The sequence below is a fragment of the Colobus angolensis genome, unplaced genomic scaffold, assembly GCF_000951035.1.
Source record: "Colobus angolensis palliatus isolate OR3802 unplaced genomic scaffold, Cang.pa_1.0 Scaffold6, whole genome shotgun sequence".
Classification (NCBI taxonomy): Eukaryota; Metazoa; Chordata; class Mammalia; order Primates; family Cercopithecidae; genus Colobus; species Colobus angolensis.
The window spans coordinates 6,174,052-6,198,804 of NW_012119598.1; the positions used below are offsets into that span (position 1 = coordinate 6,174,052).

At 42.8% G+C, this 24,753-nt stretch overlaps 1 protein-coding gene and 1 long non-coding RNA gene across 4 annotated transcripts in view; one reads left to right on the plus strand and one right to left on the minus strand.

Annotated features, from left to right (window-relative positions):
- LOC105526603 lies at positions 1-24,608 on the minus strand. Its single transcript, XR_001004102.1, has 4 exons — positions 24,481-24,608; positions 24,215-24,341; positions 3,058-3,134; positions 1-475 (listed from the first exon to the last, which is right to left on the minus strand). It is a non-coding gene; the product is annotated as an uncharacterized LOC105526603 (long non-coding RNA).
- Positions 1-24,753, plus strand: part of FARS2 (phenylalanyl-tRNA synthetase 2, mitochondrial) — a 524,099-nt gene that overhangs the window by 419,993 nt on the left and 79,353 nt on the right. The gene's annotated exons all lie outside the window — the stretch shown is intronic.

Below are 24,753 nucleotides of genomic sequence, written 5' to 3' on the forward strand. Positions count from 1 at the left end.
TTTTAAAGAGAAAAGGGAGTATACTTTGTTGCTTCAGGGCAAAACAAAGACCAGTGGGAAGAAAGCTATCAAAGGTCAATTTCATCTCCTCACAAAAAGCTTTCTAAGGACAGGCTGTTTGTGAAGGGACTAAATGTGTTTAAGTAGAGCTGGGCAGTCACATGCGACCGTTGTCCTGAGGATGCTCACCCAAAAACTCCGATGGCCAGGATGTTGACTGATGGCTTGCCCTGGCGAGTTGACATCTGGAGCCTCCGCTGACAAGCAGCATGGTCCACAGGTGGGTGAATAGGGGCCATGGTTCTGCCGGCTCTCTCCAGAGGTGGCTGAGGCTGGCATCTCGCAGTGTTGTTAAGCACGTGGGTTATAGCTGCAAGTATGCTGGGGTATGCTGACTGGGCAGGCGTGCGGAGGTCATGATGCAGCTCCATCTTCAAAACAGGAAGCATTTCTCGGAGATGTAGTCTCACAGACTCTAGAAAGATTTAAGAGGAGACTGTCAGAGAGACACAGAGGCCTGGGTGTGTGTGGATGAGGTGATTTCTAACTGCTTGATAAGGTAGTAAGCTTTATGTTTCTATCATATTTATTTTCCCCTCAGATCATATTGTCTGAGCCAGAACCACGTATTCCAGAGCAGACATGTTAGTGACCTGGGATAGAGAGAAGTACATTCTAAACAATTTCTGGAAACATAAGGGGCTGACATGCATTTAGCCATTTGAAAAGATAATGGAAATTTCAACTAATTCCTTTGAGGTTTAACTGTATAGTATTGCCTTTTTAATCCTTTCACAAAACAGACCCTGGAAGGACTCAAATTGGTAAGTGAGAAGCCAGGTACTACCAACTACTGGGCAGCTTCTTGGCAGGAGGTAAGAGCTTTCTGCTTCCTTTTTAGGACAGTTCCACCCTTCCTTGAGTGGAAGGAGTTGGTGATGTGGCTGAATGTCATGAGGGTTTGGAGAGGAGGTGGCTGTAATTGCACAGGCCCTGGCATTGAAGAGACCTGGGGAAGGGAGGTACCTCTGGGTCCATGGTGGGATCTGGAAGGAGGAAGGGAAGATTCATAGCATAACAGGTCTAGGGTGCTGCACTTGAAAAGACTATGGTAGTTATCGGTTCATTGAACTCAACTAAACCCAAAATACTGGGTACCTCATGTGTGCAGTGCTTAGTGCCAGGAATGGTGGGCTATGTAAAGAAGAATCCAGTAACTCCCTCAACTGACTTAGAATATTTATTTCCTAACTAAAAGAAACATAACTAAGAGTCAATAATATTGTTTGTTTGTTTGTTTTGCTTTTTATGTAGTGTAAGGCACAGAAATATGCTCAGTAAACCCTTGCTGGTTAATGACCACTGCAGGTCTCTGAATTTGCTTTGAGTTGAAAGAAATGCCACCAACATGCCCCCCCAGGAGTTCAAGTCAGGAGAGCAGCCAGCCTGACTATGGAACAACTATATGGTGCCTGAAGTTCCAGGAAACTTTCCAGTTGCACGGACAGAGAGCAGTGCTATTTTAGTAAATAGTACATGATAGCTTTGCTGTATACCAGGCCTGTACAGTGCTAGACACTGGAGGCAAAGACAGACAAACAGACAAAATAATTAAAATGTGGTTAAGATCATATCCAAATGTAAATTAGGTCCACCACTGTGGAAAACAGTATGGCAATTCCTCAAAGACCTAAAAACAGAACTAACATTTGACCCAGCAATTCCATTACTGGGGATATACCCAAAGGAATATAAATTGTTCTCTTATAAAGACACATGCACACGTGTATTCACTGCAGCACTATTCAAAATAGCAAAGACATGGAATCAACCTAAATGCCCATCAATGGTAGACTAGATAAACAAAATATGGTACATATGCACCATGGAATACTATGCAACCATACAAAAGAATGCGATCATATCCTTTGCAGAAATATGGATAGAGCTGGAGGACATTATCCTTAGCAAACTAACACAGGAAGAGAAAATCAAATATTGAATGTTCTCACTTACAAGTGGGAGCTAAATGTTGCAAACACATGGACACATAGTGGGGTACAGCACATACTGGGGTATATCGGAGGGTGGAGGGGGGAAGAGGGAGAGGATCAGGAATAATAACTAATGGATAGCAGGCTGAATACCTGGATGACAAAATAATCTGAATACCAAACCCCCATGACACAAGTTTCTCTATATGACAGACTTGCATATGTACCCCTGAACTTAAAATAAAAGTTAAAAATAAAGATTATATTTGGCTGGGTGCAGTGGCTCACGCCTGTAATCCCAGCACTTTGGGAGGCTGAGGTGGTCGGATCACAACGTCAGGAGATCAAGGTCAGCCTGGCCAATATGGTGAAACCCCATCGCTACTAAAAATACAAAAATTAGCCAGGCGTGGTGGCACATGCCTATAGTCCCAGCTACTCAGGAGGCTGAGGCAGGAGAATCGCTTGAACCCAGGAGGCAGAGGCTGCAGTGAGCCGAGATCATGCCCCTGCTCTCCAGCCTGGGCAACACAGTGAGACTCCATCTCAAAAAAAAAAAAAAAAAAGATTATATTCTTTGTTAAATATAACTAAGTGAATATAAACAAAATAAAAATTTGGGGAAAAAGTAAGATATCATTTGGCATTAAAGATAACCCCTTAAGAAAATGACTATCAGTACCAAACATGGAGCCATCCAGCTAAACCCACAGAATTCTAGAACATCAGAGCTGGATAAGCCCTTGGAACAATCTGTCCAAATCTGTTATTTTACAGAGGGGGAAGTGGAGACCCAGCCATGCAAAGGTATTAGCAACAGTTAGTTTACATTTCTTTCTGGCTGCATTTACAGTGGGTAAATACATCTTAACTTTAGTGGGTTGAAAAAGACAGGTGCTATTTTCCTCAAAAAATATTTTGGCTGCTGGTGATCGACTCTTAGAGCAAGAGAAACACTTTCTAACATTGATGTGGGATTTTGTGTGTGGGTTTCCTGAGCTGCCGAGCTTTTCCACAATCTCCTGCTCTATTATTTCATAGCCCACTTTCCTTTAATGCCCACCATCAGAGAGGTTCTCTTTACCGTTCCTCTGCTCAGCTCCTTCAGAAGTCAGTGTATACTGACAATAAATAGGAGGTCTGAAAACAGATGAGAGGTTTTTAAATTTGAAAACAGATGAGAGGCTTTCTTCCCTCAAGGGATGGTCTGGGGTTTAGTAGCTTCAGCTATGTTGAATTTTACTTATAAATGGTGATGACTTCTTATAATGTGAGGTTTATTTTCTGTTTTATATGTATCTTATAAGTAGCCACATAAGCAAATATTCAATTTGTTGTCACTCTTGTGCTGTTGGACAGCAGCAGCTCATATGAATGATACTGTACCAATTCAAGCTTGGGAATGACTGTTGGACACCCAGCACACTGTTAGGGTTATCTGTGTGTGTCCATGTGATACTGAAATGGCTGGTCCCCTGGTCAAATAGCCAGAGAAACCAGAGGGAAAGTGAATTCTTGAACTTCATTCAATTAAATGAATTGACGTTTAGATGTTTTTTACTGTTTAATTCAGGCAAAACATTTGTTATTCTTTATGTAGAAATAGCTGAGGCAAAAAATGGATGGCTTTGAAGGAATATCCAAGTTTGAATCCAGGTTTTATCTCTTCATTGCTATGTTACCTTGAGCAAGTTTCTTGTGTGTGTGTGTGTGTGTGGTTTTTATTTTTATTTTTATTTTTTTGGCTCTTGTCACCCAGGCTGGAGTACAATGGCATGATCTCAACTCACTGCAACCTTTGCCTTCCGTGTTCAAGTGATTCTCTTGCCTCAGTTTCCCGAGGAGCTGGGATTACAAGCACCTGCCACCACGCCCAGCTAATTTTTTTGGATTTTAATAGAGACAGGGTTTCACCATGTTGGCCAGGCTGGTCTTGAACTCCTAACCTCAGGCGATCCACCTGCCTTGGCCTCCCAAAGTGCTGGGATTACAGGTGTGAGCCACCACACCCGGCCCACCTTGAGCAAGTTTCTTAACTTCTCTAAGCCTCAAGGGCTTTAATCACTTGTAATGATGATAATAGTGCACAGTGCTTTCAAGGTTATATTTTAATAAGCTATGTAAGGTACCTAGCGCAGTCCCTGAAAACAACAAACAGATGTTAATTCCCTTTCTCCTAAGAAAGTAGTCCTGGAATGGGAAAATAGGAGCCATTCCCTGACATGGAGCAGACGTGTTACCCTGGCCTCCTTCGCCATTGCCTTCTGTGGTCAGTACTTGAACATTGTGCCTTCGGCTTCCATCAGCAGATCCTGAGAAACAGAAAATTACTCCTGTAGATCCCATAGTAAGCTTGTTGAGGGTTGTCCATTCCTATCACTCAGCCCATCCCCCATCCCCCCTGGTACCCTGGTCACATAGCCAGAGAAACCCCCCGTCCCGCCCTATAAGACCTTTTGTGAGAAACCGGGCGCGGTGGCTCAAGCCTGTAATCCCAGCACTTTGGGAGGCCGAGACGGGTGGATCACGAGGTCAGGAGATCGAGACCATCCTGGCTAACACGGTGAAACCCCATCTCTGCTGAAAAAAAAATACAAAAAACTAGCCGGGCGAGGTGGCGGGCGCCTGTAGTCCCAGCTACTCCGGAGGCTGAGGCAGGAGAATGGCGTAAACCCGGGAGGCGGAGCTTGCAGTGAGCTGAGATCCGGCCACTGCACTCCAGCCCCGGCGACAGAGCGAGACTCCGTCTCAAAAAAAAAAAAAAAAAAAAAGAGAGAAATGTTTTAAAAATTAAGCACCAAGAGTTCGTGTGCCTCAAGATAAGGGTAAATTTAACCTTAAGGGTTTCGTAAGTGACCATTTTTCCTTCCCTGTGGCTGGAGAGAGCCTCCGAATGCGTCAGCCCCCAGGGCTTGCTGCTGTGTGCTCTTTTCCCTGATCTCAGTAGTCCTGTACTTGCTAATATTTTCCCTCATCATATTGCAGTGTATTAGGAAAGGGCTTTGATGCTGTTCTGTGATATTATAGGCCCAAGTCAGGAACTTCCAAATCCTGCCCTGCGAGTCATGTGGCCTCCTGATGTCAAACAGAGGTCCTGAGATTCAGAGAGTGAAGCGGAGTGACTGCCGGCACCGCCTTCTCACCTGCAAGAGCACCCAGCACCTTGTCCGGAGTTGGGCTTAGTGGAGGAGCTGGTGAAGGAGAAGAAGAGGCCGAGTTGGCTTAAGCACGCCTTGTGCCTCCCTCTAACCCCACACCTTCAGATCCCTTTAGCTGCTTGCACAGCTCATGACCTGTGAATGGGAGTGGGGAAGAAGCAGGCAAAATGGAGTCTGACATGAGAAAAGTGTCAGTAACATCCCATTTCTTATGTTGGTTCTTGATTTCTATCCTATTCAAACATTATTTTATTGTATACCTTCTTTTGTAGGCCTCCTTAAAATTTTCATAGAATGAGGCAAGATATAAACCCTTATATAAAAGTTGACAGCGGTGTATTAATGATATATGCAGCCAAGCATGGGTGCGTATGCCCAGAATGCACAATGTATACGGAGGACACTCAGTGGCCAAAGCTGGCTAGAGTTGCTTTGGTCCTTGATTAAGTCATATTTAGATTTCTCCACCCAAATAACTTATATCAATACTGAGTAGATAATGTGTATTCAACGGGCAGTACACCCCCGATCACTGTGGATATCACAATTCAGGAAATATTTACTTACAGGGCTAAGTAAACTTTTAGCTTCTAGACAGTAGAAACCATGTCTTATTGTTCTTTATGCTTACAGCACTTGGCCTACGGCTGATACCCAATGGATCACGAGAGGTGACTAGATAAAGGAGAATTTTTAATGGCAAGATTATTCAGACTAAATGAAATGTAGAATATCGTAATATTTTATCAGGAATGGCATTTTGGGCAAGTTATTACTTGTACGTATTTTTAGAAACACAAACTCTTCCCCTAACCAAATGCTTCTGAGTAGGATCCTGCTTTAATGGATAGAAAAACATGAGTTCTCATTAGTATGCACAGCACTGAAGCCCAGTTACATTTTTTTTTTAAAATAAGCACACTTTTTAAGTGTTGCTCTGCAGTGTCATCACTCCAAAAGCTTATCACACTGTTCATTTTCTTAGCAGGCCCAGTTCTACTGACGTTGTAAAGTTTCAGCCGGGGCTTCTCATAATTATTGCTAATTCTTAAGACTGAAATCAGGTGGCTTTTTATTTTTAGTGTCCTTATTGTGCTCACTGAAGACTATATATTCAGCAGTGTGCAGTCTATGCCTGACTGTATAAAAGACTGGAATGTTCACGCACTATAATGAATAATGAGTGTCAGTGAACTCATTACAGTAAATCCTTAGGTAATTACTTTCTGCCTTAGTTGGGGGACGTATGGTAGCATAAGCTAAAATTATTTCATCTCCAGACAAACCCTGAGGTGGCTGTTAGAGTTAAATATAATTCATTTGCAGCATGTTTATTATAGTTAAATTTAACTAATTTAGGGCCTGTTGCTGGCCAGAAGCTGAGGAGGAGGAAGTTGCAGTGTCCATGAGTACCTCAGAAAAATGAGGCTTCATGGCCGAGCTTTCAGAGCATGACGTAAGAGTTACTCCCACTCTGTCTCTGCTCTTCCTGTCCCCAGAGCTAGATGGGTTTGTTCATGAAAGTGATTGGCTAATGAGCTCTTCGGTCTTCGGATTAATGTGGTGTAGCACAAGGAAATCTCAGCGTTGAGCTGGGGCTCTGCTCAGTTCTCTCCTCTGTTTCTGCTGGAGCTTCCTGGTGTTACAGAAAGAACTATGGTGTTCAAGGACACTGTGGTATGAATGGATTTATCAGCAGATGCTGAGGCTCCCCCTTCTTGTGCCCCACTTCCACTCAACACTGTAGGGCCAATTGGGGCGTTATTTCTTCCTAAGCCTTCCAGCCTGGAAGACTTAGCTCTGGAAAAAATAGGAAAGGACTTACTCCAAGAACCAAGCACATGTTTACACAGGATGGTTTAACCTTTAAAGATGTTGCCACGGAAGAGTTTTTAGATTAGATTTTGCCTCATGAAAGCGCTTCTGAGCTGGATGGCTTGCTCTCCCAAAGATGTTACAGGGACACCCGCGGGAGAAATCGCAACAACGCTGGGAGGTGAGGCTTCTGAGCCATCGCTTGTGTCTAAGAACATAAGCCAAAAATCACTGTAGGGGGACTGTTCCCCAGAAGACAGGGACCATGCCAGGAGAGGAAACACAATTCCGATCATCGTGAGGAACGTGCATTTGAGGAAGACGTTGTCCTACTTTTCCACAAAAATACCATGTCTCCACTCTGGAAATCTGTGCACTGTGCTAATTGCTCAAGAGAAGGTAGCAGTTGGAAAAAGTCCAGAGAAGGATGCGTAAATGAACACAGGCATCAGTCGGTAGCCGTGGGCACAGCAAAGCCCCTTCAGTGGGAAGGCGAGAGTGAAAAGAAGACAGCACTGAAGTCTGTGGAACCTAAAGCGGCTTTGGTGGGGTTTCTTCACCAATCCAAAGTGCAGAGCTAGCAGGGCAGGCACACCCACCCATGCCCGTGGTGGCCCGCCCTGAGACTCCATCCAGGACGGCCACCTCAGCCTCACTATCCCCTGGCCACATCCTGGCCCTTCAGTCCCACAGTGACACAACTTACAAGCTGCAGAACCATCTGCTGCTTAAGCCAGTGTTCCTCCCACTGTACCATAATTGCTTCCCTTGTGTCCAGACCCTTCTGAAAACTTTTCGATTTTACTGAAAACAAATTTTGGCCATGGAAATGGTTTGTGACTTTAATGGGCAAACTGTGATATAAAAAGTAAACTATGGGTTACATAACTTCAGGGGCAGGTTAACTTTTCCAGAATTCTGGTCTCAAAGTAAAGATTTCGTTGAGGCTATGAAAATTCAGGAAAAAATAATAAAGCATTTCTACACCTCCCTCCTTCCCCTTGCGAGCCCCCCTTAAAAATAGCATCTGAAGTTTCATTGTAGCTGAGTCACTGCTTGGTGCGATCTAGGGCTAGGCTGCAACTGGACCTGTCAGAATGAGGCCACAGTGATTCATGATGAAGCTAAGTTTGGTTGCCACTGACAACATGTGTTCCTCTGTTCTTTCCCTGGAGTTTGGAGACACTGTATTTTGCCTTTGGATTAGAAACACCTTTGAATAGTGAGAGTAATGTGATGAGATGGGCCACTGCAATTAATGCACCCTCTGGGCCCTCTTGCTGTGACACCCTAGCCATTTGTTAGGGGAAGGTAGGAGTAATTAACATAACCAAAGACCTTTGGGGCTGTGAAGGGAATGTATCTCCTCTGCCTTTGCAGTTTAGCATCAAGTCAGTCTACCAACCAAGAGCCCCCCAGCACCTTCTCTGGGCCCCAAACTGTGCTTCCCATTGAGGAAAGGCAAATGATAGAATATGCGGTCCCTACCCTGAAGGAATTTGGGGAAGCACAAGCCAATTAGAGAAGCACTCTCTGCTTCCCATGTTGATTATACTCATGTATGTGTCAGTTTCCACACCAGTGTGCGCCCAGAGGGCAGAAGCCACATCTGGTTTTGCTGTGCATGGCACCTGTGTTCCTGAAGCTGAAATGAACAGGTCCAGCCTCCAGCACCTGCTTCCCCACTTCTGCCATCAGAAAGACTCGTTCAGGAAAACATTCCTTCATTCTCTTCCTAGGGTGCCACGGTTAATAAGGCCACAAATTTGGGCCTGTCCATCCTGGTGCAAGTATCTGCAGAAGTAAGAAGAGATCCAGGTTAGCAAGGATACAATTACAATGGTTTTATTTTTTTAATGGGACTGGGGCAGTGAGAAAATTCTGTGCTCCCCGTCATTTATGCAGACTTCAGCTAAACTTATGCTAGTTGAACTCATGCCAGCTCTGTGGAAGTGAGGGACAGATATAAGAAACATGGGGACTTTCCAAGAAATGAAGCTTCTTTGCTGCCATGTCAGTGATGCTTGTTTCTGATAAACTCAAACTTATGGAAGTGTAGAGTAGAGCTTCCCAAACAGGGTGCCTTAGTTCACAGATTTGCACACAGGGGTGCCAGCATAATGATCTCTGCAGCTCTTGGGACGCCTTGGTGTGTCTGGAGTATGAGATGGACTTGAGCTATGAATATACATATAAACACGTAATATATATAATGTATCTGTCCAACTTAGGGGACTAGATAGACAAGATGTTAAATGCGTTCCTCTCTGGATGGTAGGTTTATGGAATCCTTTAATCATTTTACTTATTTGCGTATTGAAACTTCTGAATCTATAAGAATTTGTTGTGTGTGTGGAAGAATTCTTTCAGCCCAACCAAATACTAGCCAAAACATTGAAGTGAATCGTATCAGTATTCGGTGATCCAGCCAAAGGTTTATGTCTATGTTGTATTCAAACACTGACTTAGAAACCATTTGCCCTGAGGATGTGTCCTGTTTTTTGTCAGTTTAAAAATGATTGTTTTCAGTTACTGCATTCTTATTAGAAAGAAAAAGAAACAGGAAAGCAGATGTCACATATCAGAGAAATTGCCACATCTTGATAGATTCACACCATTTATTTTCTTTGCCTGTAAGCCTAATATTGGCAACAGCCCAGACTGCCAACTTTCTTCATTTGTCGACATTCTTATAAAGTTAACTTCCTGTTGAGGATGTTTTTGACGGAGATATTAAGAGAAAGACTTCTTGGTCAGATGTTGGTTCTAGTTGGCCACGCTGTAAAGGCCAGTGGGGATCGGACCCTTGGCCGACCCATGCAAAGGTAATAGTTTGAAGGTTAGGAATTCTTATTTCCCGGCAACTGTAGACAAGGAGCAATGATTTGCTATTGGTATTTTATATCATGTTTCATTTGCAAAATGTTTGTGGTCATTCAAATTTGTTTTTTTTCACAGTACTTCTGTGAATGCCTGATTTCTCTTTGCCTAGACTCTCAGATTCTTGAGTGGGTGGATGGAGGTGTGATATTTGCCTTCTTCTCACATAGGAATGCCTATAACCTAAATGAGATCAATATCATTTCGTTCTTCTGGGAGAAGTACTATTTTTGCCAGTTACCAACATTATAAAATACTTCCATATTTGGAACTGTGGCATTTTGTGCTTGGAGGGATTTTTTAAAGAAATTGTCTGGTCTAGTTCCTTCATTATACAAATGAAACCATTGAGACCAACCCAGGCAAAGGGAAGTTCTCAGAGTCACAAGAAGTGGCCAGTGGCCAGACTGAGGCCAGACCCCAATTTCCTTTTTACTACCGGTCATACTCTGTACTTTCTACCAGTATTTCCCAATTACTATGGGGAATTAATAAAAAAAGTTTTTTAATCTGCATTTTTTAGGGGAAAGAAAAAAATACAGAGTTATGTCACAACTTAGGTGGTCAATAAATATTTGGTGAAGAAGGTGTTTGATAAAGTTGCATATATTTACCTCTTGAGTCAATAAAAATACATTATATTTGCAGATAGATAGACACACACACACACACACACACACACACACACACACACAGTGATAAGTAGCTGGTAACCACATGTGTGCTGTTAGTCAGTACAGGGACTTGATTGTCATGTGTCCCAGTCTATGTGCCTCTGTTCAAAGGAAGAAGCTCTGGAGAGGAGTGACCGAGAATTTTAGGAGACAGAGAAAATAGACTTCTTTTCAATGGAAACTTATCAGAATTGTTGAAGTGAGAAAGCCAGACACATCTCCATGTGTATTTTGGTATCAGTGTAGTATTGTCTGTGGTAACTCTTTGTCTAGTCATGAAATATGTTACTTGCCATTCCACATGTACCAAATACAGTGTTAAAAAGAGTCCTGTTCAGCTGGGATAAATCACAGAACAAGTATAGTAAGAACATTACCAAGTGATTATATAGTATGTCTTTGAGATTTGTGTCTCCAAGTTTCTGAATATTTCATTTTGAAAGAGTAACTTAGAAACCATAAAGAGAAGTTGCATATAAGTGCCTAGGAGAGCTGATCTTTACCAAATTCAGTAAAAAATTCAGAGATGAATAAAATAAATCTGGACTAATTCATACTAACCTACAGAAGATACATTGTTCTCATTATTTTCCATTGGCTAACATATCCAGTAGGAAGTTAAATGTCACTGTCCTTTGCATAGCACAGAATTTGTTTTCCTAATCACCTTTCCTATGTATTGAACAACATCTCGGCCATAATCATGGCACGTGCTGCATCGAACCTAAGGTGAAAATCATTCTTTTTTTTCTCACCTGAGGGAAATTTCACTTTTTTACTGAATGAAGGAAGCACTTAAAGTATAAATTAAAATAAAGATAACTACTATTAAATTTGGTTAGGCTCATATAAAAAAATAATAAAAATGGCAGTCAAAACAACCAGACTCAAGTGTGTAACAGAAAGGCTTAGTTTAGTACAGCCCATTTATGTATGCAAGAAGCTTTTCTTAAGGGCACTTAAAGATGTCAGCTGCAGTCATAAAGGAAACACACTTGAACCGAGCGTGAGATGAACGAAGGGATTCTGCTTTTGTCTCTTGTTGATGATTTCATGTATTTGATTCTTCTCTTTCCTCCTACATTCTCAGATTAGGCATGGCCTTCAACTGGAGTTTGTATTTGTTAAATACAAACAATACACATATTAACTGGATACATATTTGCAAATTCAGATTTATATCATCTCCTATTTTAAAATTATGAGACTAACGATACATTTTATTGCACATGCCTGTGGTGTCTGAGTTTGGGATCTGCTTTAATTCTCAATAACATTCTAATAAAACCATTGCAAAGAGCAGAGCTAGCCATAAGGACATTTACAATGTCACATGAAGGTGGACTGTATGCCACATGCCTGATAATAATATATGAAATGATAGCAAATCAGATTTTTATGGAAAGTGTTAACAGCAGTTAAAAGAATTATATTTTAAGTCATATTTCTGAATGTGAAACTTTCATTTTGTTTAATTATCTATTAAATGCTCCCAAACTTGCTAGGACTTAGCATGTGCTTTTATTCTATGTTAGTAAGAGAAAATCTTGGTAGTCAATCTCAAGTGTATGCCCCATCTTATGACTGCGAGACTCCCTCTCTCATTCTGGTATTGTCCCATGATATTTGCTGCTTTCTGCAGTCAATATAGACAGACTTGAGCCAAGTTAAATGTTGTCTCAATATTTACCTAGTACAAAGAAAATTCCATTTGAGAAAACCACAGAGTATAGTCATTCCTGGAACAACCAGGAGATGGTTATTATCATTGGAAACAATTATTTTTAAAAATCGATCTCAATTCAGAGGCATATGTATATTTAAAGCACCCACACATCTAAAACTGTTCTCAATTAATTTCATGAAATGTTATTTTTTAATTTAAAACAAACCAAAGATGATTAATTTTTATGTAACCAAAGATGATTAACATTCATATAAATTTGTGAATCAGGACAAATTCTTGAGCGAACCATGTGTCTCGCTTTTTTTTTTTTTTTTTTAATATGGGCATGGTATAAATATTGAGCATCAAAGCAACCATATTTTAAAAGGCCTGGTCTGAAGAGGAACCATAAAGTAGGTAAGGTTTGTGTTCTGCTTTCTTTTGTCTCCTCCTAGCTCCCATTCAAGTTATTTCTTCCAGCTTTCCTCTCTGGCAAGGTACAAATGCCCCTGCCTCTGCCTCGCCCCCTCACACTGTAATATTGGTTCCAGAACTTGGCAATGAGCCAGCATAATCAAATTCCTCTGGCTAGACTTCTCTGGCAGTAGAGCATTTAAGTGCTCTGCTCCAAATACTTTCCAACAATCAGAACCAAGATACCTGTGTGGGAGCCAGTGCCACAGGTAAGTCCCCATTAGTGACAGTGGCCTTGCAATGATGCTTTGGGAAATTATCCCGGCTTCAGTGAGTAGGACAGAGAGGAGTGGGTACCCAGCCCATGCAGAGCCAAGCAAGGGGCTGTAGTCACAGAGTCAAAGGCAAGAGTCATTGTTCTTCCCTGCGAGCTTGTGTAGCAGAGTGTGTGTTCATTTCTCACACATATAGTTTGATCTCGCAGCTACTTGAAGTGTTCACATGTCTGTTTGCTGACTCGATTGTGAAATTCCTGAGGGTAGGAATTGTGTCTCATGCCCAGCACCAAGGAGGAATGCAGTAAATGGGTGAGGAATGAATGAGAGAATGAATCAGTCTGTCAGGCAGTCCGTTAATACAGATGGCAGCAAGGAAAGTAGGGATTCAAATGGCATCTTTGAAAATTGCAAGAAATGGATGGATGTGGAAAACAGAGAGATAAAACTAAGAGAAAAGCAGGAGAGATCAAGGCATCAAAGCCTCCAAGGCTTGGAGCTAAGCAAAAGGAAGAGCCTGGGAGGCAGTCGTAGAAATGAGAACTCAGTGAGAAACCTCATGAGGGAAGCCAACAGATAAACAGTTCGTCAAATCTCTTTCTCAAAGAAGCATCCTCTAAAAGGTGCCTGCGTTTCTAGCCTCTTACATCCCCTCCCCTTACCACACTCACCCAAGTTCCTGGAGGTCTGATAAACAGACAAAACTATTTTGTAGACTTAGCCGATGTCCATGTTTTAAGGGACATTTCCATCAACGCTTGAAGGTTGCCATCCTTTGTAGATTTAGGAGGAAAGGTCGATGGGAGGGAGATAGGAAATCTGAGCTGGTGCCTTGAGGAGACGCTTTGGCCTCCTGGAAGAGGGTATCTGTTAGCTGGGATTAGCCCCTCAGGCCATGGCTTCTTTCAGAGGCACTAAGTTTACATCACAGAGGACATGCTTTTATAGTCTGTGTTGTCAGTGCTGTGCCCTCAACCACTACTGCAGATAGCCTCTTACTCTCTAAGTGAATAATCTCTCGGGGAAGAGATTCACCTCATTTCACACATAGCCATCCTTTGTAATACGAGGGCTGCTTGCGCTCTCACTGGCCTCTGGAGCTTCAAACATGTCTCATTCCCACATCCTTCAGAAGTGCCGAAGAGGGACCTACCTGGCTGAGTGGTGTGGAAGCTAGGAGGGAAAGACCCTGGTTTGTGCTCTTTAAGTCTGTGAGTTACAGAGGGAATATGATAAATAATTCATTTTTCTATCTTCAGCCCCTCTTTCTCCAAAGTTTTGGAATGAGCTCTCTAAATTTCCCAAGAACTTCTCTGAAAGTTCTACCAGCTGACCGAATGCCGAAACACCTGCTGTGTGCTTCCTGGAGATTTTCCCCACTGTCTGTTTTATAACCTGGTGAATGAGGCTGCAGTCTTGTCTTGATCCGGAAGTGGCGCCCCTTGGATCAGAAGGAATGTCTGAAACACATTGATTTGTGGCCGGAATCGTAAGCTAAGCTCTAGGAACATCCTGCCAGAGGCTTGTCCTTAGGAAATAGTCTCATAAATTTTTTTGCTGGAGAAGAGATGACCTGCTGCAATTGACCTTCTGTTGAAGGCCAGAGAACGGAGGTGACAAAGCAAACCTCTCAGTTTCTAATGCTTCCTTCAGGCTATGCTTTTTAGGGGTGATCCCCTCTATATCCTGAGAGACCTTAGCCGCGCAAGATATTAAAACTTGGTCCTCAAAATGAGTGATACCAGCCTGTGGAACATAATTGCGACCAAAATGTGCCCTGGGGTCACCAGCCTCCTTCTACCGTTCCCTCTAAAATCCAAATAAAAACATTAAGCCCTCCTGCACTGACCTGCCCTGTTGAGTGCTTTTGCAGATTGCCTGGGAGGTATTTATGTCCTCCTGTCTCCTCCAGCTCTAAATTCTGGCTTCAAGACCCTCCTCCATCACCCCGCTTGTCAACACTCCCTGCGGTGTTAACATGTCCACAATGCTGATGGCCTTACTTCCCTCTTTTCCCAGGGTCTCCTAAACAGTACAATGGCTTTCAAAAGAAATAATGGAGAGGAAACTATTAAAATTGAATTTCCACATTGCAGTTCTGACAGTTTATCAGTGATTCATCACCATAATCTCTTACTCTCCATCCTTGCCCTGTGAATAGATTCACACCAGGAAGCAGCCGTCTCTTTAGAAAATCTTCTATCCTTTCCTGGTTTTTCCCTAAGTGCCTGGTCCTCCCAAAACTCCTATCTTTTTTGTCCTGACTAAGAGGAACCCTCACTTCCCCCATCCCCACCCCCCCAACACACACATTTCCTTTGTAACAACACCCTAGAATGAGATCCTTTTACTTTCCGTTTTTACTTCCCAGTTCCTGAGAGCCTTACTTTTCATAATAAAAAAAAAAAACTCTTCAAAGTGTTTTCCTAAAGAGTTGTTCTCCCTCTAAAGTTGAATTTTTTCCTCCAACCCAATATGGAAACAGCTATAGCCCGGTATGTGCCCATAGCAATCTTTCCTTCCTGCTACGTAATCACAATTATTTTAATGGTTATTTGATTTCAACAGAATGTAGCGTAGCTCAGATGCTGTTAGGGTCTTGATGAAGGCATGAGAAACAATGCTTGTCCTCAGAGCACTTGTGTGTGCTTGGACACTGTGCGAATGTGAGCAAACTTGTACTTCAGTAAAGGTGCCCAATCAACACTGAGACACATAACCAGGAAAACAAGACTGCAGCTGATGGTCACAGTAGCCACGGGTTAGGCATGAGTGGCCATGGGTTATACATAAGCATCCACAGCACCAGCTTGGGCAGCTGTCACCTGCCATTGTTTATCCACAGGGTCAACTAGAACAGGGTTTCTGGTGGGCATCTCTATCAACAACACAAGTGAACGTAGGGAAAATGTTAAATGAGAATTATAATCAACTAGATTTAAAAGGAAAATCAGTCCACCCTGTATTTCCCATACAGCTGTCCCATCCGTCCCGCCATCGGCACCACATGAGATGTATATGGAAGATGGTTTATTGTTACCTTTTTATTAGGCTGCTTCTAGAAAATTCAGCAAGTACCCACAGTCCTACCACCTAATCCATAACACCTGCTCAACATTTTGGTGTATTTCCTTCTAATTTTGTTTTCATTCACGTCTCTTTTGTTCTGCAGAAAGTACAGCCCTTGTCTTTTTTTTTTACTTCTACAAAGTACTGTTATAGTAGCTCCAACAACCAGTGAAAAAAAAATTTGTTTTAATAGAAAAATGAGCAGCAGCTCAATAAAAACAGTTCACTAAAGTTTATCTACACTTATAGCCAGAAAACAAAATTTAAAAGTTTTACCTTACCAGTAATCAAAGAAATATAATTTAAAATAATGATTCCATTTTTCATGTACAGTTAAAAATATGAAAACAATAATACCTGCTTGCGATGAGGAAGTATTGACATAATCGCTCTCGTAGAAGGCCGCCTTAACTGTAAATCTCCAAGTTTGTATTTTGTCAACACGAATCAGCCTGGAAGTGCCCATTCCCTTGATCTGGTAATTCTGCTTTTTAACAATCTGTGCTAAGAGATGTATCTGAGAAAGGTTCAAAGATGTCTGCATTATTCTTTATTAGATTGAAAATTTGGAAGCAACCTGAATGTGACCTATTGAGAAACAAATACATTATAGTTTATTCATCTGGACAAGGAACTATTTTATGGATGTTTAAAACATTTTAAAGAATAGTTGCGCACCTTTGAAGAAAAAGTTCACAATGTAACAATGGGCTTAAAGGGTAAAGAGAAGAATATGTGATCTAGTTCACATTTTATAAATATTCATGTTATGTCCATGAGGGAGAGCAGGACAGCAGATCCAGTTTTCACAGTGGGTATCTGTGATTCACAGGACTACAGGTGATTTTTACTTTCTTTATGCCTTCCCATAGTTCCCAAATTATTTTCAATGAGTATTTCATTTGTGCACGGGGGAAAAAGTTACTTAAAAAAATGGAAAAAGAAGAAAATCACTCCTTCGCAGCAGCTTATGAAGCATTTTAACAATGAAAGATAGGGAAATCCCCAAGATAGACAAGCCCTTTCTTCCCCTTCTGACTTTGGCTGATCCATCTGCTAACAAACTGTGGACTGTATTCTCAAGAGATCGAAGAAATGAAGCAGGCTGTAGCAGGGGCCTTTACTGAAGTCTTCTCAGCTTCCTTCCAACTGTTGCTTCTCCCGCTCCCCTTCCTTCTCTGGCTCCCTCCCTCTTTTGGTGCTTTTCCTGAGGCTGGTGGCTACATTTGTTCAGTGCTTGAAGTCATTCTTTCATCAATAATTTGTAAAGTGATTTAGAGCTTTCTAACAGCAGCCTACAGTTTGCTCTAATAAACTAACACAGTAAAGAGTCAGAATTCAGGCTGCTGGGTGACAGACCAGCATGCCATTTTACTCCGCCCTGGTCAGCATGTGGTTTGGGTTCTGCTAAAAGGACACTTCCAACTCTACCTCTGTTTGTTTAGCATTTCTACTCTCAGTGAACTTTTAGTAGCTGAATGCCCAAAGGAGGAGACTACAAAAAGCAAATTATAGTACATCACCTTGATGGAATATTACCTAGCTGTTAAAAATGACAGTAACCAGGTTGCAATGTCAAACAGTGTTACCAAAGAAAAACAGGAAACAAATTCATATCTATATATAGTTACAACAATGTAAACATATACATGTGTATTGGAAGGAAATAAAGGAAGCAGGGAAAAATGAAAATTTAATGACAGATGAGAAATGTTTTAAATTCAGCAATAAATATTGAACTTTCACCATGTGCCAGACACTATGCAAGTCCCGTGTATTTTTTTAAGGTAGTTTGATAAGATGTTAAGTTGTAAAGAAGTATAAAGTAGGGGTGATGGAATTCATTTGCAAAGATGTTATTATGGGCAGCCTGGCTCTATCTGAAGGGAACACTGAACGTGTCATTCTTTTCCACGCTGAATTTATGTCAAACGTACCGTGATGGACTCCAGTGTGTCTGTCCAGTCCTCAGTGAGCAGATGGGCTTTTCCTTCTTGCCTTGCATGTCACTCTTTTATCCGTGCACTCAGTAGATGCTGAGCCCTGCTGTCAGCCAGGTCCTGTTCAGCTGCAGCTGATACACAAGGACCAGGATGATAAGGCTCTGCCCTCACAGAGCTTGCAGGCATCGGGAAAGACAGACGCTAAACTAAATAAGTGAACAAGTTTGCAATGTGATTTCAAATGGTGACACCTGCAGTGAAGAAAAGTAAAGGAGTGTGTGAGGCAGAGAGTGAAGGGAAAAGCAGTAACTCCTTTTAAGGAGAGTTAGGGAAGACTCCTCTGAGGAAGCAGGGAAGTGAAGGAGCAAATCACAGAAAGGCTGGGGAGGCAGTGGGAACAGCACGTGCAAAGGCACTGAGGCAGAGCTGAGTTTGATATGGCTGTGAGAGGAAACGCGTTCAAAGAGGGAAGCTGGGGCTGGGACGTATAGGGCTGTGTGGGCCACAGCCTAGGGTCTAAGTGAGATGGAGAGTTTTAAGGGGTGGGACAGATTTACTCATTTAGCATGTGATCTGACTTCTTGAGAGAATGGCCTATCAGAGAAGGGGGTAGCAGAGGGCTGTTAGAGGCTTTCAGCCGTCCAGCTGGCCTGGACTGGGAGGGCAGGCATGGGAATGATGGGAGGCAGGGTCTGCTCTGAAGGCAGAAGGCACAGGGCATGCTGTGTGGGGTGTGAGGAAAAGCCAGGAGACAAGGACACATCCTGGGTTTGGGACTGAGTAAGCAGGTGAATAGTGATGTCATTTTCTGGGAGGAAGAAGGAAGAGGTTTTATTATTCCCGGGTGAACATTTGCCTAGCTTTGATTCCAGTGTGCTAAGTTAGTCTGGGAGCTGCTCCTCACTTCCAGAATTCCATGGCTATCTCTTCAGGGCAAGAAAAGGATTTCTAGGGATACAGGAGAGACCGCCAGCCTAGGAGCTGGGAAACAGGAGTCTGGTCCGCCTCTGCTACAAAAGAGCAGTGCTTTTTTGTTTTTGTCTTTTTCTTTTTTTTCTTTTACTTTAAATTCTGGGATTCACGTGCAGAACTGCAGGTTATTTACATAGGTATACATGTGTCATGGTGGTTTGCTGCACCTGTCAACCCATCATCTAGGTTTGAAGCCCCGCAGGCATTAGATATTTGTCCTAATGCTCTCCCTCCCCTTGCTCCCCACCCCTCAACAGGCCCCAGTGTGTGATGTTCCCCTCCCTGTGTCCATGTGTTCTCATTGTTCAACTCCCGCTTATGAGTGAGAACATGCAGTGTTTGGTTTTCTGTTCTTGTGTTAGTTTGCTAAGAATGATGGTTTCCAGCTTTATCCATGTCCCTGCAAAGGACATGAACTCATTCTTTTTTATGGCTGCATAGTATTCCATGGTGTGTATGTGCCACATTTTCTTTTTCTTTTTCTTTTTTTTTTGAGACAGAGTCTCGCTCTGTCTCCTGGGCTGGAGTGCAGTGGCCGGATCTCAGCTCACTGCAAGCTCTGCCTCCCGGGTTTACGCCATTCTCCTGCCTCAGCCTCCCAAGTGCCACATTTTCTTTATCCAGTCTATCATTGACGGACATTGGGGTTGGTTCCAAGTCTCTGCTCAAAATAGCAGTTTTATAGAGAGAGTATAACTTTGCCTCTCAGAACGTGGTTTCTTGTATACCTGCCTAGCTTGCCTTTCAGAGCTTTGTCAACCGCTTAAAGCCTAATTCAGGTGCATAACGGTGTCATCATTGTTATCTGCATTCCTGTGCATAAGCAGTCACAGCCCGGGTCCTCAGAGGACCATCCCTGATGTGCCTACTGTGTTGATAATAAACCCAACTGACAAGTCCCCGACCCCTCGCCTAGTTCTGCTGCACGCCCATCACCTGCCCAGCCCTGTGCACTAGTATGCAGAACTACAGCTGAGAACGAGTCCCTTCAAGAGTGAGACCAAGGGATGTCCTTATGAATCCCTGAGTATCCAGAAAATTAAACTGGCACATCATTCTCTGAGGATTCCTGCCAACTAAGGTGATTCGTTTGTTTTCATTGTCGCTGCCTTCCTATGTTAGCAAATGCTGCGCTTTGTTTCCAAGAGCTATTTCCATCACCCTTACCCTAGAGTAAGCTAGCCATATAAGTGAAAAGCTGCAACAAGGATCTAGCTTCACCCTCCAAGCACTGCTTAGTGCTTCCAGTCAGGAAGCTGCTTTCTCTCTCTTCAATACCATCTCAAAAATCCCAGTGCCTGTCACCTAAAGGAGACATCTTTCACATTGAATGGAGAGGTGGAATGGATTTTGAAAGGACAATTTAGGGAGCTAATCTCAGCCATCAGATGTTTTTCTTGCTAACAGGAGCCAATTCTATTATGTTTGTGAAAGGACTCTATTAAGACAGGTTTCTGTGACTTCCAGCACTCTATTTAAGCTTCTAAAGTCATTCAAATTGCCGATTCACCAGCCAGGGAAGAATTTGTGTGCCTTCCCCCTTAGCAATCAAGGGAAACAAATTAAGTGGAGCCAGAGAGCAATTTTCTTTATAATTTCTTTTCTTGAAGTAAAGAAACTCAGAATCCTTGACCCTAAACACCATGGAACCCGTGGAGGCTCGTGATATCAGTGTGTGGGGTTGTCACTTGGAGGCAGGAGGCTCTTCACAGCCAGCTCAAGAAGAAGCAGAGCCAGCCGCAAGCAGAATGGAAGCAAACGGGAAGGGTTCCCGTCTTTTGGGGACAGAACCAATCAATAGTTTCTTCACATCTGCCATTTCAAGGAAGAATTTTCTTCTCTTGGACGTATAGTTGCTTTTTCATAAAGGATTCATTATTTTTGAGCCAGGTACAGGAACCAAGATTCCCCCTTGGTTTCCTCTGGGTCTCTTCATGCTGAAGTATTGAAAAGATTTAGGTCTGGAGATCCAATGGCTGGCTTCAGAGCTGCCCTGTCCAATCCTTCCAACCCATCCGAAATCGTGGCAACGAGGTGAGCAGTTAGGCCTCTTTCCAACACCCTACAAATCACGACTGCACCGGGATGGCTTTAGTTCTGAGGTGACTGGCCTACTGTGTGACCACGCTGAATGAGGGGTGTCCTCCAGACCTGGCCAACTCTGCTGCACCGAGTAGACAGAACTCGGATTGGGGAGCAGTTTAAGCCAGAGTGACTCTGGGCTGGAGAAGGCGTTTTAAATTCTACCTGGAGTAGATAAAGTGTATGAAGTTTTGGCTTTAGGCCTAGGGGGCTGGACGCTGGGGCAAGGGGAACGTGCTACACCCTCTCTTGGACCAGCTACCACAGGCCTCACCCAGGACCAGAGCTGAGGTTTCACTCAAGCACTTCCTAGAAGAGGCCCATATCGGGCCCCTTCCTATTCAAGTCTAGTTGCTTGACAATATTTCCTCCAATTTCAAGGTAAGAAAACTCTCCTTGTATTAGCAAGAGGAATGAAGACTGTAATTTTTAAATGATGTTATTTAGATTCAATAACTTTAGAATACTCTTCCCACAAGACCACTCGGGGGATATTCAGATCACTTCTACTGCCTCAGGATTCCCACGTGAAGGGTGAAAATGATGCTGGAGCTGAATTTACAGCTCCTGGAAGCATGCCCAAGAAAGACCGGTGGACGATGAGATTTCACCTCTGTTTCCCCTGCATTTCTTAGCACAGTGCCTGGGCCATAATGAGCACTCAGTAGATGTCTGCAGAAGTCATGCAGGTTTGATATTGTGGATGACAACAGTCTTTCTATGAACCTCTTAGGCTGTTTAAAATTTATCTCAACCTCAGCTGCCAAAGTAATAACTAGCCCTTGCTGTATCTTTTGGCAAACCATATATTCACTGCCTTGGCCTCAGGTTTCCTTTCCCGTCGATCAGAACATATTGGCTAAGTACTCACTCTGCACCACACACTGGGCTTGACACTGTAAAGTCATGCTCAGAACTAACTTTGATAATAGGAGTTTTGAAAACTTTAGATTGAAGGAAAATAGATAGGCAAAAGATAATGGGCTTCAAAATACTGCTTAATAGTTAAAAATCTTAATCTGTTTATGTTGACCAGTGTTAGCAGAGGAATATGAAATTATTTCTGTAATGTATACAAATCAATAATAGATGCTGGTGTGAAAATATATGTAATAACGAATGTATTCAATTTATGGCCTGTGAACATGTGGGATATGACGTGTGTGTCGCTAGTTTTATATCCTTGTATGTTGGTCCAGATGTTTAAAAGGTGTCACAAAGGCCAAATCAGGGGTGCTGTCACCAAGCCCACCAAGTTGCTGCCAACGCTCCCAAGCTTCAGAGGTAATACTCTGGCTCTTTGTCCCACCCTCCTTTTTTCTCCCCCCCCAGAAATGAGGATCCTTATAGAATCAGGTTAGTCAATACCATATTTCCCTTCCCCATCCCATTGTTTTGTGTTAGACTTTGTATTAGGGAATTTGTATTTCATCTGTTTTGCAAAACAAATATTAATAATAAATTATTATTGTACTCCTCTGGCATAGTAACATCCTGTTAGTTTACTTTACACATAGCAAATCCAGCCTGACATTCATCTTTAATGATCTCAGGATAAATGGTTTTAAGGTTAAACAGCCACAGAGACGACTGTCACACACTGTCAGCTGGAACAGATCAAAGAGAAAAATGTGGCATCTGAAAAGCAACTTGCAAAATGATCTAAATATTTTACTTTATTTTCCGAAAACCCTCACCAGATCTGCCCCCTCACCACTAATCCTGGAGTAGCCTGATGACTTCTGGGAAATCCACTGCTTAGCTTTGATGGAGGGAGGGAGAGATGAACGACCGCTTCCCAAAGCGTGGCTGTTGAGCAGGATATTAATGGGCAAGGTGGCTAATGCATTTGCATTGTTCTGCGCAAGTTTTGCAGTGCTTTGGGGAATCATTTATCCTTAGCAGTTGCAAGGTGGCCTGTTTTCAAGTAAACCTAGAGTAAAAATCTAGTTATCTATTGCCATGTAACAAACTGCCTCAAAACTTTGTGACATAAAGCACTGATTTTATGATGCTCGTGTGTCCTTGTCTCCGTTCGGTGATGCTGGGGCCTTGTCTGGGAATACTCAAAGACTAGAAGTGACTGCTTGACTGGGCTGGGATGAGGCATCTTTACTTACACATCTGGCACTGGACACTGGCTGTCTGCTGGGACTTGCTGGGGTGATGGCTGGAGAACATTCGCCCTCTCCAAGCGGCCTGGCCTTCCTCACTGCAGTGGCCTCTGAATTGTTGGCTCCCTTATACGGTAGCAAGTGTGCAAATCAACAGGTGGAAGCTCTGCTGTCTTTGTCACCTGGCCTCAGAAGTCTCATAGCATCACTTCCACTGCCCTCTACTAGTGGGAACAGTCATAAAAGCCCACCCATTTTCAAGGCAAGAGGACATAGCCTGTGCCTCTCAAAGGGAGGATTGTCAAAGCCAAACCGGAAGATCATGTAAGTTGGAAGATGGCTTTGCTGCTGTGTTTGAGAGATTGTGCTGTGCTCTATGTAGAGGTTTCTGTAGGAAATAAACAAGTTGAGTTCTCTGGTGAAAACACATTTGAAAACGTGGTAATAGGAATATAGCTAATCCTTAGCATTTCTTGTAGTAGCTAAAGTCAGTGTATGCTAGGCCTGGTACCTGAGCAGTAGTCTTGATGCTAAGTTGACAACAGGTAGCCTACAGGAGTGTTTTCTAGCTATTAGGAAATTGAAATTCAACCAAAAAAGCTACTGCCGCTCTGAATCAGTTATGTCATGATACCTTAGAGCTAGGCTACCTTTTTTCCTGAATAGTAGAAGGTTACATTGATTAAAAATTAATGGGGAAAGTAGATTCCTTCATATAAAAATTGGTTAAAGTTTGACTCTATTCTCTGTTAAAGTAAGAAGCTTTTTAAATAATTGAGTTCTTCAAAGGAATTTTTATATTTTATATTTTTTTTACCTATCTAGCCATGATAAATAGAATCAGATAAGAGACCGAGTGTGAATATTCAGCACAACCTTCAACCAGGTGTGCGTATGTATTTCTCTCTATGTTCTAAAGGACTCAGCAATGTGTAGTGCCTATGAGTTCTCATTTGACAGAGGAGGACTCCTATGTGGAATGCCATGTAACGGCCAGGCGCGGTGGTTCATGCTTATAATCCCAGCCCTTCGGAGGCCTAAGCAGGAGGATCGCTTCAAGCCGGGAGTTTGAGACCAGCCTGGCAACATAGTGAGACCCCCACACACACTTCTACAAAAAAAAAAAAAAAAAATTTAGCCAGACTTGGTGGCACACACCTGTATTCCTGGCCACTGGGGAGGCTGAGGTGCGAGGATCATTTGAGCCCTGGAAGAGTTTGAGGCCGCAGTGTGCTATGGTCACACCATTGCCCTACAGCCTGGGTGATAGAGCAAGACCCCATCTCTAAAAGAAAAAACAGATAAGTATATATATATATGCCATGTAAGCTTTTACACTTATTTTTTATCTCAATTCTGGTTTTTTCTTGAGCAATTTCTTCTTTTCATCCTCATGAAAGTTAAGGTGATGACGCTGTGCTTACCCACAAACTGTGTGTCCCTGTAGCCCTCACTGCCATTTGTCCTGAGCCTTTTCAAGAAGTTCAAATCCTAGAATGATCGAAACATCTCTCAGATCCCAAAGTGACTTAAGAACCATGCTAGGAATTAATCCTGCTCCGTAGGAAGTTACACAGCAGCAGCATTTGTGGCAGTGCCACAGCAAGCCAGGGACTGGCCCACGGGCAGTATGCTGTCATTCCCAGTGCTCTCTGCCTTCCAGAGACACAGGAATTTGCCGCACATCTGTGACTCAT